Genomic DNA, 13,429 nt, shown 5'->3' on the forward strand with positions numbered 1-13,429 from the left:
ATAGGAATAAGATATATCTGACAAGTAAAAAATTTATACAAATTATTTTTGTCAATTAATATGCTGCAGGTAAACTAGTATTTGTTTTTTAGCAATATATGACACTTGTATTGGTTTGAGATTTGAATAGAGTTTTAAAGATTTTAAATGTTATGTAGAATCTGTTGTTATTAGATCAAGATTTTGTTAAACTATGTTAAAGTTTAGTGTTATTAGTTTGTGATTTGTAAAAAGACATTTAAAATCTTAACAAATTTGGGTTATTAGATTCAGACTTTTATAAAGTCATTAAAAGTTTTGTGTTATTCAAATAAAACAAAAGAATCTAGGATTGTTAATGAATTCAATTACTATGTTATTGGTTCATAATTTTAGTCATTTTCTTTACAAAATAAAGTCATGAAATGTTTTACAAAAATACAGGGATTGTTTGGAGGACTTTACAAGATTTTAGAAAACTAATCAACAAAGTTCTCTAGCAATCTTTGACAATTTTTCACTTATTCACTTTTAGAGGGAGGTATTCAATTTGATATTTTAAGGATTTGGTAGGATTTTGATATTTTAGAATTTTAAAAGAAGAGATTTGATTGTGTTTTAGAGTTATTTTATTTAACAAAAAAGAATATTCTATAAGATTTGATTAGTAATTTTGGATGATTTTAAAATATTGTACAACACAAAAAAAAACTGGAAGAATTAGGCCATAAGTCGAGCTCAATCACCTTTACGCCTTTTCTGAGAGCCTGCACGATCGGTTCTACGCTGCTTCTGCTGTTCACTTGGTTCCCAGTCAAGTAAGAGTTTTGTCCCGTGTACACAAAGTAATGCGCTAACGGTGCCTTCATGTCATGATGCACCTTTATAACTCCATCAACAACATATATATATATATATATATATATATATATATATATATATATTAATTATACCACACAGACATTTTTTAAAGAAAAGAAAAATCCCTAAAAAAAAATTCAAAACTTTGTACAAGGCCAGGCAAGGGAAGAGGAGAGTTGGGATCGCTGAAAAGGTAGCGATAGAAGGCGTTGAGATCAAAAAGTCTGTGATGATGAAAAATGTTGTGGTGTTTGACATTGTGGAAGATATCCTGCACGTAGTCCAATCCTGCGTGCCGTTCTCCTTGGACTTCACTCACAAATCTTAGAAGCTCTTCGGAAGACATCTTGCCGTTTCTTGAGTAAGCTTCAAAGAGTCTCTTGATGCTTACTGGTGGCTGCCTCGTTTTCTCATTGAAGCTTCTGCTACAGCAGAATCACACTTTGAAACTCTCCGACATCTTTGCTATTATTTTTGTTAATTCTGAGAAACATGTACACACACATAGTTAGCGTACGTATATGATCTATGCTGTAAAAGTGATGAAGAATATATGCTCGTGTTATCATCTCAAGGAACGTGTCTCGCCCTTCCAGTTAATTCTCGTCCAAGGTGATTTTTATGGATTGTTTTTTTTGTTATGAAATCCTTTAAAATCATACCTAGAGGTGTCAAAATAGGTCAATTTTGATGGATCAACTCAATTCAACTCAACCCATGAACCCTAATGAGTTAAAAAAAATTTACCCTAATGAGTTCATGAATAAAATGAGTTTGTGGGTCAAATGGTTTATGGATCAAATGAATTGTAACACTTCTACGTTTTGAGCTCCGAGCTCTCGAGCCAACGTTAGTCCCGCTATCAATGCCTCGTACTCTGCTTCATTGTTAGTAGCTCGGAAGTTGCATCTGACTGCTCTCAAAGCTGTATCGCCTGTTGGAGACATAAGAACTAGGCCGAGACCAGTTCCTCTAACGTTGCTAGAACCATCGACATAGAGCTTCCATTCCCCGTTTCTTGTCCCATCCTGAAGCGTTTGCACTTCTTCTATCACTTCTCGGATCATGCTTGGTGCGAATTCAGCGACAAAATCAGCTACTGCTTGCGATTTTATGGCTGTGGTCGGTCTATAAATGACGTCATACTCTCCAAGTTCGACTGCCCACTTAGCCAATCTCCCTGATAACTCTGGCTTGTGGAGCACCGATTTTATAGGAGACGAAGTTACTAGCACGATAGGATGGGCTTGGAAGTAAGGACGTAGCTTCCTTGCCGCTGTTATTAATGCAAGCGCTAATTTCTCCAGGTGATTGTACCTTGTTTCGGCTTCTAAGAGAGACTTGCTCACATAGTACACCGGATATTGTTTGCTTCCTTCTTCGCATATGAGGACTCCACTGACTGCATGTTTTGATACAGCAAGATACAGTAACAACACTTCTCCGTCTTTGGCCTTTGACAAAACAGGAGGTGACGTGAGATACTCCTTCAAATGCTTCAGTGCTTCCTCACACTTGTCGTCCCATATAAAGTCTTTTGGCTTTGGCTTTCGTAAGGCAGCAAAGAACAGATGTGATCTATCAGAAAGTCTCGAGATAAATCTGTTGAGGGCAGCCATCCTTCCAGTGAGCTTCTGCACTTCATTCACGTTTCTTGGAGGAGCAATGCTCTGAATTGCTCTGATTTGGTCTGGATTAGCTTCTATTCCTCGAAACGTGACAATGTACCCAAAGAACTAGCCTGAACTAACACCAAACGAACACTTCGAAGGGTTTAGCTTCATGTTGTATTTGCGTAGCGTAGTGAAGGCCTGATGCAGGTGTACTATGTGGTCTTCTGCCACCAATGACTTCACCAACATATCGTCGATATAAACCTCCATAGTTTGACCGATTTGGCTAGCAAACATCATGTTCACTAGTCTTTGGTAGGTGGAGCCAGCGTTTTTTAAACCGAACGACATCACTTTGTAGCAGTATATGCCTCGTGTAGTCATGAATGTCGTCTTCTCTTGGTTGTCTGGATGCATTAGAATCTGATTGTAGCCACTAAAGGCATCCATGAAGCTCATCAGTTGGTGTCCAGCGGTAGCATATACGAGCTTGTCGATGTGAGGTAGCGGGAATGGGTCTTTAGGACATGCCTTGTTTAGATCAGTGAAATCTATACAGACCCGCCACTTCCCGTTTTTCTTTCGAACGACCACCACATTGGCTAGCCAATCCGGATACTTCACTTCACGTATGAACCCTGCATCCAAGAGATTTTGGACCTCTTTGTTAATTATCGAATCACGCTCAGGTGCAAACTTCCTTCGCTTTTGTCTGACTGGTGGATGATCCGGATCTACTTATAGACGATGCATGATGACGTCTAGATCAACCCCAGGCATGTCGGCGTGCGTCCAAGCGAAGCAGTCAGCGTTTGATCGAAGAAAGTTGATAAGTCTCGTCGACTGACAGTTTTGAGCCCACGTTCACCCGTTTGTCGGGATCGTTTTCTAGTAGCGGCACCTCATCCAGTTGCTCCACCTCTGGCTCTTCGCCGTGTGGCACCGGTGGTGGCTTCTGTAATTGCTATAACTGTTGGCCCTTCCCTTTCAAAGTAGTTTGATAACACGACCGTGAACTTTCTTGTTCCCCTACTATCTCTTTCACTCCCCATGGGGTGGGAAATTTGATAGTCTGGTGCAAAGTCGATGGAATTGCTCCCATGTCGTGAATCCAAGGGCGTCCCATAATAGCATTGTAAGCCGAAGCACAATCTTCTACCAAAAATTTAGTGTGCTTGTTAACTCCTTCAGCATACACTGGAAGCGTCACTTCCCCAATACTTTTCTTGACTTCACCGCTGAACCCTACCAACAGTATAGATTTTCGTGTTAGTCCTCCTTCTTCGAGACCCAACTCCTTATATGCTTGCATATAAAGGATGTTGGTTGAGCTTCCATTGTCGATCAATATCTTCTTCATCAAACAGTTAGCCACCGTCAGCTGTATGACTAACGCATCGTGATGCAGAGTTGGTACGCTGCTCTCATCATTCGTAAAAGTTATGGTGTATGACGGTGTATCGCCTTGTGTAGCGTGTCCTTTGTTTTGAGAGTTCTTGACAGCTCTAGTATTTCTTTTCGCAGCTGAGTGAGTTATTCCACTTATCTCTGATCCTCCAGAGATAACATTAATGACTCGATCATGTTTTGGGGGCGAAGCCGGACCATCTGCAATTGCTTTTTGCTTATTGTTTTCGCAATCCAGACGGTTGCGGGTTTTGTCAGATAAGTATTCTCTCAAGTATCCTTTTTTCAACAGCTCATTCACTTCCATCCTCAATAAGATGCAATCTTCTGTCCTGTGGTCGTGATTATTGTGGAATTCACACCACCTTGAGGTGTTACGCTTGTTGTCAGGTGCCTTCATCTTTGGAGGCCATCTCACGGTTTCACCCATCTCCTTCAGTACACCGACTAAATGTGCATGCGAGATTGAAAGGTTACTGATATCTGGCCATGTTGATGATCTAGGTTTCAAGTTGTCTGCTCCGCTCAATGGTTGATGCGTGTTCTTTCTTCCACTCTTAGTGTTCTCGTCCTTAGGTTTTTGGTAAGGCTTGACATCCCTACTCGACCTTTCGTTTCTCACCTCAAGAGAATCAGATCGTGGTGAACGTCGCTGGCGATAAGCCGAGTCTTCCTCCCACTTTATCTGTGCCCATGCGCGTGAAAGCACGTCTTCCATCGTTCTGCACTGATACTTCGTAAGCTCCTTGTACAAGTCACCATCTAGAAGCAAGCCTCTTTTGAATGCGGAGATGGCGGTTGACGTGTTGCAACTGAGTATCGATACTTTTTCCTTGTTGAAGCATCCCACGTAGGCACACAACGACTCATCTCTCTTTTGTCGTACCTCGTAAAGGTCATCCGCTGTTTTCTCTAGGTTCCTGCTGCTTGCGAATTGCTCAACAAAGAGATCTGTCAACGATGCAAACGAGTTTATCGAGCCGTTTGTCAGGTTGATAAACCACTGAAGTGCTGCACCCGTTAGGCTTGAGCCAAAACCTTTGCACATAGTAGCTTCCCTGCACTCTTTTTGGATGGCTGTCGTGAACATTTGTTGTTTGTATTGTGCTATGTGGTCATCCGGGTCAGATGTTCCATCATACATCTTCATTGTTGGTAACGTGAATTTTCTTGGCATCTCCGTGAGTGCAATTTCGTGAGAAAAAGGTGTGTCGGCATATGAGTGCAAGTTGTTTTTTCGGATTGGTGGAGTCACTCCTGGCAGTTGTCCGATCATGGCTTCTACTGCACCCAAACGCTTTGTAAGCATAGCTTCCAAGTAAGCGGCTTCGGCTGACATGGTGTGTGGTTCATGCTCGAATCCTGTAACGTGCGGCGCGTTAACGGTTCGTTGTTGATCCGTGTTTTCTTCTCGAACAAGGTTCTCGCGAGTTTGCCTTATGCTAGGGTTTCCTCCATTATTCTCCTCCCGTGGAGTCTCTAGTCGTCCGTCTTCAGTCGCGGTCGTCATTCGAGTAGCTGCAGGAGTTGAGTTAAGGTCTTGCATCCGATTTACTTGTACGCCACGAAATCTTGAGGTTGCTTCAGTAAAAATTCTTCCTGTTGTCATCAGCGAGGCATTCTCCTCCCGTAGCCTAGCATTATCAGCCTCGATCTGCGTCAGCTTCTGCACCGTCTCGTTCATCTTGGCAGTCAAGGCTTCCAGCTGAGCGGCGACAGTCGCTTCGACATTGGTCGTGTCACTTCCGTTTCCCGTCATCTCACGTAGATTACTTTGCCCCTCCTTCTGGCGCCAACTGTTAGGGCAAAAATAATCGATTCGTTTAAAGACTATGGAGACAAGAAACATATGTTGAATAGTTGTTTTTATTGATCAAAGTCTCGAGCTCAAATACAAGAATTCAAGGCACAGCGAATCAATCTATAAACCCTAGCCGCGTTCTAGAGTTGAGTCGTGTGTCTTGTGTTTTAGGTCTCTTGCTTTGTTCTCGATGATCCCTCTCGTGGAAGCTGCTCTCCCTTTGTATATAGATCCCTTTACCCTAATCCCTTAGGATATATCTTGGGGCTTGCCGACCCTATCCATAATAAGGTCGGTCACAAGGCTCTTGGCCCACTAACGATGTCGGTTGTTAGACTCTTGGTCCATTAGCAGATCTAGTCGCATGACTTTCGGTCTACTGACGAAGTCAGTCGCGAGATTCTCGGTCTCGTGATAGAGTCAGTCGCGAGATTCTCGGTCTCGTGATAGAGTCAGTCGTGAGATTCTCGGTCTCGTGATAGAGTCAGTCGCAAGATTTTCAGTTCATTGAATCAATCAAGAAGATTTTCTTTTTACAAGATAAATTCATATTTATGTTGACTTTATCCAGTAAAATATGCATTGACTAAATAAATTATATTTACTTATTTATGACGATAAAATTATGCCCAACAAGTTGTAATGGATAATGGTTTAACCATTTAATCCATCAATTCTTCTTTTATTGAGTCAAATTGACTCAAATGTTTAAACCGATTAAATATAACCAAAACTTTTAAACCAATCAAATGTGTAAACCGATCAATGCTTTGATTTTATCTCCAAAACAACTTCATCTTGATTAGAATTCGGGTTGCTATGAGAAAAATAGAATTTCATCATGCCATCATTGTAAAGAGCTTCATCATGATTTTTCCCAAAACTATTCGTTTCTTTTACGGAATCGAAGAAAAGTTTTTGGGATTTTGATTTGGAAGCGGAAATGTAAAAAACGAGGGAGTGAAATAGGAGAAAGAGGAGAGACCTGGCCGTACGTAATGATTTAGAGACATGGGCTTTTGTTCTTTTGTTGTGTGATCGAATTGGGTTAAACTATTATAATTGAATGGTCAAGTGATGGTGGGGGGGGGGGGGGGGAGAAACATGTTTTCTGCAAATGGTTAAAGTCAGATTATCTGTAAATGGCTTAGTTGTTTCTCAATCCGTATTAGTATATTATTTTAGTGTTGGATGTTGATATATACTCAGTGGATTTGATTGCTTTTAAGTTTTAACCTTAACATGTTTGATATATTTGCTAAATTGCTCTTCTCACTTCTCTGTAACTTTTCCAAGAAATGAAAAGTCACGTGTTCCTTTGATGCCATTTTGCTGAACATGAATATATCTCTATATGCTTGTCAATTTATGTCGATCAAGTTTACATTGGTTTATGTCAGGACTGTGATATGTGTTAGAGATTCGATTGAACAAAGATCTGACAGAATTCTTTTTTGTTTTGTGTAAAACATCATTGATAAGTAAATTTCAGGTTTAATTTTTAATATAATTTGTTGAGTTAACCATTTAACCATTTAACTCATTTAATTAATGAGCTTATGGGTTAATACAACTCATTTAAACAAATGAGTTGGATCAACCCATTAACTCATTCCATCTAAACTCATTAGGTAATGAGTTGATTTGAGTTGAGTTAATCATTTTGACATCCCTAATCATACCTCAAAAGCTAGGATTTTGTTACATATATTTGTCAACTAAAAAAACAAAAAAAAGTCTTGCAGAATCATTCAAAGTAGCATTTTTTAAAAGTTGTAATATTTTGAATAACACTAAATTTCAAGTAAATTTTAAATTATTTTAAATGATTTTACATAAATTTCAAATTGAATAACAAATGATTTTAAAAACACTCTAGAATCTTCTAAAATATAAGCTGAATATCCCTTAAATATCCCTTCTTAGTGATTTTATTAAACTCTTCAAAAATCTTTATAAATTAGAATCTAATACCACCCTTATTAACTGTTCGGAATCTAAACTTCTTAGTTCTGACTATTGGAAACCAGAAAAGCCCACTACGAAAGTACGAAACCCATACAATTATTTGTTTTCTTTTGTATCTCTCCTCTATAAAATATATTTTTCAAATTTTGATATTTGGATTTTGGTATGGGCCAGTCTTTTCCCTAATTGCATCTATTTATTTTATTTTGTGAAAAATTAATATATGTTATTCGCTTTGAAATTTATAACTAATCTTAGTCTCTTAGAAGGGGTATTCAACTTGTTTATTTTAGGATTTGATATAATTTTAATATTTTAGAATTTTGAAAGATTTTAGAAAATTTGATTGTGTTTTAGAGTTTTTCTATTAGAATAAAAAGAAAATGAAATATGATTCTATAAAATTCTATGAGATTCTATGAGTTTTTTTTACTAAACTTTGGATGATTTTAAAATATTTTATAACCAAAAAAAAATTCTATACAATCGCTTATATGTGTTTGTGAAGGTGCAGGAGATGAAGGACGTAACTTCAAAAAGAGGTTCCAGGTTAATTTGGGCAGCGAATGAATTGATGAACTTACCACTACCAGGTTCCTATTAACCCAACCCAACGTTGAGTTTCCTATGAGATCGGAGAAAAACAAAAAAAAGTCAGATCACAAATAAGTTGCAGAAAGATAGATGAGATATAAAAAAAATCAAACAAAGTTATTAAACAAAATTGAACAAAGCTACTAAACAAATCTTGTGAATATAGTAGTATTGATGGCGTTTGTGAAGAAATTAAACATTACTATATTCACAGCTAGAGATCATTATCAGTTTCAATCTTGGATTAAACAAAAGATTCAATCTTCGGATTAAACAAAGCTATAAAAAAATTTGTGGCACAAATTATACTGAACTAGTAATAAGGCAGAGAGAGGTTCCTTCTTCGATTTTGGATTAAACAAAGCTTTTTTTTTTTGTCACACAAGATTGCTTTCATTCAATTAAACACACCTTGATGATTCTTCAGGGAAGATTACTATCACTACAAGAAATATGCGTATTTTTAGCATACGAAAAACGCTATTTTATCGTTTTGATAACGATTTCGTAAACATTGTCTTTGCTGGTGCTATCTACTATCACTACAAGAAATATGCGTATTTTTAGTATACGAAACACACTATTTTATCTTTTTGATAACGATTTCGTAAACGTTGTCTTTGTCGGTGCTATCTTAGAATGGACACATACAATAGCGTTTTTTCTTATGCTATTAATTGTCGTTCTATAATAGCGTCACATTATCGTTATATATATTAAGATTATTAGTAGCGTTATTTATTTGACATATTATAGTTAATAGTAGCAGTATATTTGTACTATCGTTTTGTCAACTATAACTATATATTATTGCTTTAATATATTTTCCTTTTTTTGTGGCTTTAAAATTGATTTATATATATATATAGCTAAGAAATTAAATTTATAAGAACTTTATATATAGAAGACTCAAAATACCATACATATCATTCCTCAATCCTAACATTGCAACAAGTGTCTCAAAACAACCCACAAAGAGAAACAAACTTCTCCTATCGACAATCACAAATTCTATCAAAGACAATAAACTAACTACATCAAAAAAAAAAAAAAAAAAAAAAAATCTAAAGCTTACAGCCCTCGTGAGTAGTCATCTATATGCTCCTCTTCTTGCTTAAAGAGTCCACCAGCTGATCCATAATTGATCTCTACTTCTTCTTCCCGCAAAATCCCACAACCACTTTGCTCTCCAAATGGTATACAACTGTTCTAGTTCTTTATCCATGTGAAAATCCAAATAGTGCTTCATTGTTGAAGACTTGCTCTTGTTCTTGCTACAAATTAAGAACGTATGATCTGAAACATTAAAAACCAAATGAATATGCCTTGTAAGCACCAGCATAAAAGTCATGTCCTGCAAGTGTTCATTCAGATGGAGACAATTAATTTCAGAATCAGAGTTGGAACAATCAAAGATAAAAATATAAGCAACGAAAAAGGCTTACACTTATCCTTTGGAAAGAAGCTCACTTATCTTAGGGGAAGATAGACATCTCTCACATGTCCAAACCTCTCAAAGGTCACACAAAACTCTTATGGTCTGTAAAATCAAACCAAGGAAAACAACAAAATCAGCAAACCAATGAAACCTTAAGAGACAACTGGAATTTTTAACTTAAAACCATAGAAACACCAAAATCAGCAAACCAATGGAACCTTGAGAGATCTGCAAATCCTTTATTCCACAAATCTGATACCCTTCCTGCAAATTCAAATGGAGTCTTATAATGAGTAAAGCGAGAGAAACAAAAACAAGGGTACACAAATTCATAGAAGGTTAGCCATCTGCGTCTGCAACAATTGGAATCAACAACACAAACCTATCTGGTAAGATGCAGGGAGGCTTTGTCTGGTAGCACAACTCCACCATCAACCTATCCATAAAAGCAAAGGACCAATAAGTTTTCATGGTTATTACAACAATGACATGAACTTGCAACAATTAATTGTTGACAATTGGTTTTGGTAAGTAAGAATCTCGTGTAACAAAGTGGAGCTGTAAAACTTACAAGCCATTTATTACGAGCGTATAAGACACTGTCCAACATGTTTACAAACAACAAAAAGTAACCCATTCATTCAGAAATAATCACATCCACTTTAGGAGTAGGAAGCTCTATCTCTTCAATCTTCCCTGGTCTGCAACAGCATAAATAATTGCAATTATACATGGAAGACAACAGCAAACAGCAAATCCAATAACACAAGCCAGCGCGACACAGAACACAAACAAAGAACACATTGAAACCGAGAAAGATGATACAAAGCATGCAAAGCAACATTGTCAAAAATCAATTATAGGGAAAAGGTTACCCAGACGCAAACAAAATTCATGGATGTTGAACCAGATTCAAAGAAACATCTGGTTTTTAAAAAAAAAAAAAATCGAGAAACATATCAATCAGGAAAAATAAATAAGTCTTGCTCTGTAATTTTCATCTCCGTTTTTTCTTCCCACGGCAAACGATGGGTAGTTTAGATTTCCGGCGGTTCTGAGCTTGCTCGTTTCGCAGGCATCTTAAAGACTTGGATCGACCCATCTGGTGCAGCTAAAATCAAACAAATGAGATCGGGACCTGCTCCTTTGGCCTTCGGAGATTACGAGAACAACATCGAGAGAGAGAGAAGGAAGAACAAAAAAAAAAAAAAAACTCCAATCAACCAAAATTAAAATAAAAACCCTAGATCCCCTTTCATAAACTTACTCGGCGAGATTAATAGAAAGAGACGCCTCCGCCATGCCTTGAAGAGTCACGAGATCTTCATCTGTCGCACCGCACCTTTCCCTCCTCCACCTTTTCCCCACAGCGATTACTCTGCCTCTCTAGCCTCCACGACACTCGTTGGCACTCTTTATACGGTCGATCGCACCCAGCCTTTACCACCATCGTCGACAAGCTCAAACACTTTATCGCAACTTCAGTTCGTTCTCTCTCAACTCACTCATGGCTGCTTAGCCAAAATCTTAGCTTCTCGTTACTCTTAACCCTAGGGAGAAAGAAGAAGAAGGTGTGAAGAGGATGAAGAAGAGAAGAGAAGAAGAGAAAATAAGATTTAGATTTTTTAGGGTTCTGGATTGTGAAAGAGAAATATATATATATATATATATATATATTTATTTTTTTTCTTTTTCGAGCCTACATTTTCTAAGTGAAGTGGGAGAAAGACTGATTTTTAGTCAAGTTTTACCAAGTGTTGGCGGAAAGAGTGATTTTTGGTTCCCGCTTATCTATTTTGAGGTGTAGCGTTTAAAAAGTGCTATTATGTAGATTCATTTTTAGAATTTTATCAATGATAGCATTTGCGAAAACTGCGGTATGCTTTTTTGCTATCAATGCTCACATTTCTTGTAGTGTATTGTCCATAATCGCATCTTATCGGATTCTATCAATTGCAAGAGGAGAAGTTGGTTTTGAGAGAGAAAGAGAAGAAGCTTCAGGTTTACCGGTGGAGAAGGAGGCTGGTGATCGGCGGTGATTAGAGTTGTCAGATCGATGGAGGAGTTTATCTCTGTTCTGTTGTATTAACTGTTTTTTTTTTTTAATGAAATCCTTTGAAATTCTACCTCATTAGGTATGATTTGGTACTCATATTTTTCAACTAAAACAAACAAAAGTCTTGTAGAATCATTCAAAGTAGCATTTTTAAAAAAGTTGTAATATTTTGAATAACAATAAATTTGAAGTAAGTTTTGTAAAAATCATTGATTGAATAACAAGAGATTTTAAATGATTTTAAATAATAGATTCCAAACTGAATAACATTGAATTTTAGAAGATTTTTAAAAATCATCAATTGAATAACAATTTATTTTAAGAATCCTATAAAATCCTAAAATAAACAAGTTGAATACCCCTCTTAGATGTATTTCTATATATATGGGCCAGTCTTTTTAAATGATTTAATTCGTTTTGAAATTTTTATCAATAATACTAATAATTTCTGTATGCAGAACCGCGCTAGAGGCAATCTCATCATCGGAACTAGATTATTCTTCAAAAATTTTTATCAACTTAACTGGATTATTTGTATTGGATTACATCTGAACAAAAACTTTTAAACTTAATAGTGGATTTGTTTGGATGTTTTTTTTTTGGGATAAAACATACAAAAAGAAAGCGCGTAAATCTATATATAATAGCAATCTGAATAAATGCCACCAAAAGTTGTGTCATTTCAATCGTACCTTTTGGATAATTTTCCAAAAAAATCTGTAGAAAAATTAAATTGTGTGTGTTTACGAAAAGTTGTGAATGTTCATTATAACGGTTTTTTGTAAAATTGCAACTGTTCATTGTAAAGTTGTGTTTATTCGAATATTCGTATCTTTTGAAATATATATATATATATATATATATATATATATATATATATCTGTTTGTTTGAACTGTTTTAATTTTTTTGTCATGACACAAAATAATATAAAATTTCAATCTCAACGGTTTTTACAGCTTTCTAAATTATTCTCTAGAATTCATTTTTTTAAAAGTAAAGAAATTTCTCTAATTCTTGATTTAACAAAAGATTTTTGGAATGATGAATCTAATTTACAACTTTTAGTTAATATTAAATATAAAAATTTAATGAAAATAGCTAGAGTTTTTTTCCAAGAGTTAGATGGATTATATAGTGAGTTTTTGGATTTAACTTTTCAATATGGTAATAAAGATGTCTTTTATCTAAAAGCAGTTTATATGAGTTATGAGGTATAATCAATTGCAGACACAACAGTTGCAATTTTTCGTAATACCTTTTTGTAAAATTTTTGTTTTTATTTGTCTTTTTTAATTTAAACGGTTGTATCTGTTTATTGTAGAGTTGTGTCTTTTCACTATATTTTATTTATGTTTTTTCATCACAACTTTTTGTTCTAATAGGTGTATCTATTTAAATAGTCATATCTTTTGAACTCTCTTTATATTTTTCTATTTATCAGTAACTAACAAGTTTGTTGAAACAAATTTTCCATTTTATGTTTAACCTAAATAATTTAATATTAATATCTAATATTCAACGTTACTCTATAATCTAACTAAAATTTTAGAAATGATTATAGCAATAGAAAAATTTAATACAACTTAATATAGAATTTACAATTGCGTTTAATTATCGTAACTTTTCGTTAGAAAAATATTTAAATATATTAAAATAAAAATAACAATCTGAATAAATGCGAACAGCAGTTGCGACTTTTCGTAGTAATTTT

General features: G+C 35.8%; 2 long non-coding RNA genes across 6 annotated transcripts; one reads left to right on the forward strand and one right to left on the reverse strand.

Moving 5' to 3' along the window:
* Positions 1 to 412: 412 nt before the first annotated feature.
* LOC147939664 (uncharacterized) lies at positions 413 to 1,468 on the forward strand. Its single transcript, XR_015563337.1, has 2 exons — positions 413 to 797; positions 1,000 to 1,468. It is a non-coding gene; the product is annotated as an uncharacterized LOC147939664 (long non-coding RNA).
* Positions 1,469 to 9,105: 7,637 nt separating this feature from the next.
* LOC104706135 (uncharacterized) lies at positions 9,106 to 11,403 on the reverse strand. 5 transcript variants are annotated; one of them, XR_754414.3, is made up of 6 exons: positions 10,929 to 11,403; positions 10,233 to 10,362; positions 10,044 to 10,097; positions 9,880 to 9,925; positions 9,669 to 9,763; positions 9,106 to 9,519 (listed from the first exon to the last, which is right to left on the reverse strand). It is a non-coding gene; the product is annotated as an uncharacterized LOC104706135 (long non-coding RNA). The 5 variants fall into 5 exon arrangements; XR_754413.3 differs by having other exon boundaries at positions 9,106 to 9,577; positions 10,929 to 11,380; XR_015563827.1 differs by having other exon boundaries at positions 10,233 to 10,772; positions 10,929 to 11,301.
* Positions 11,404 to 13,429: the final 2,026 nt, after the last annotated feature.

This window comes from Camelina sativa, chromosome 8 (genome assembly GCF_030686135.1).
Source record: "Camelina sativa cultivar CO46 ecotype springtype chromosome 8, ASM3068613v1".
Lineage (NCBI taxonomy): Eukaryota > Viridiplantae > Streptophyta > Magnoliopsida > Brassicales > Brassicaceae > Camelina > Camelina sativa.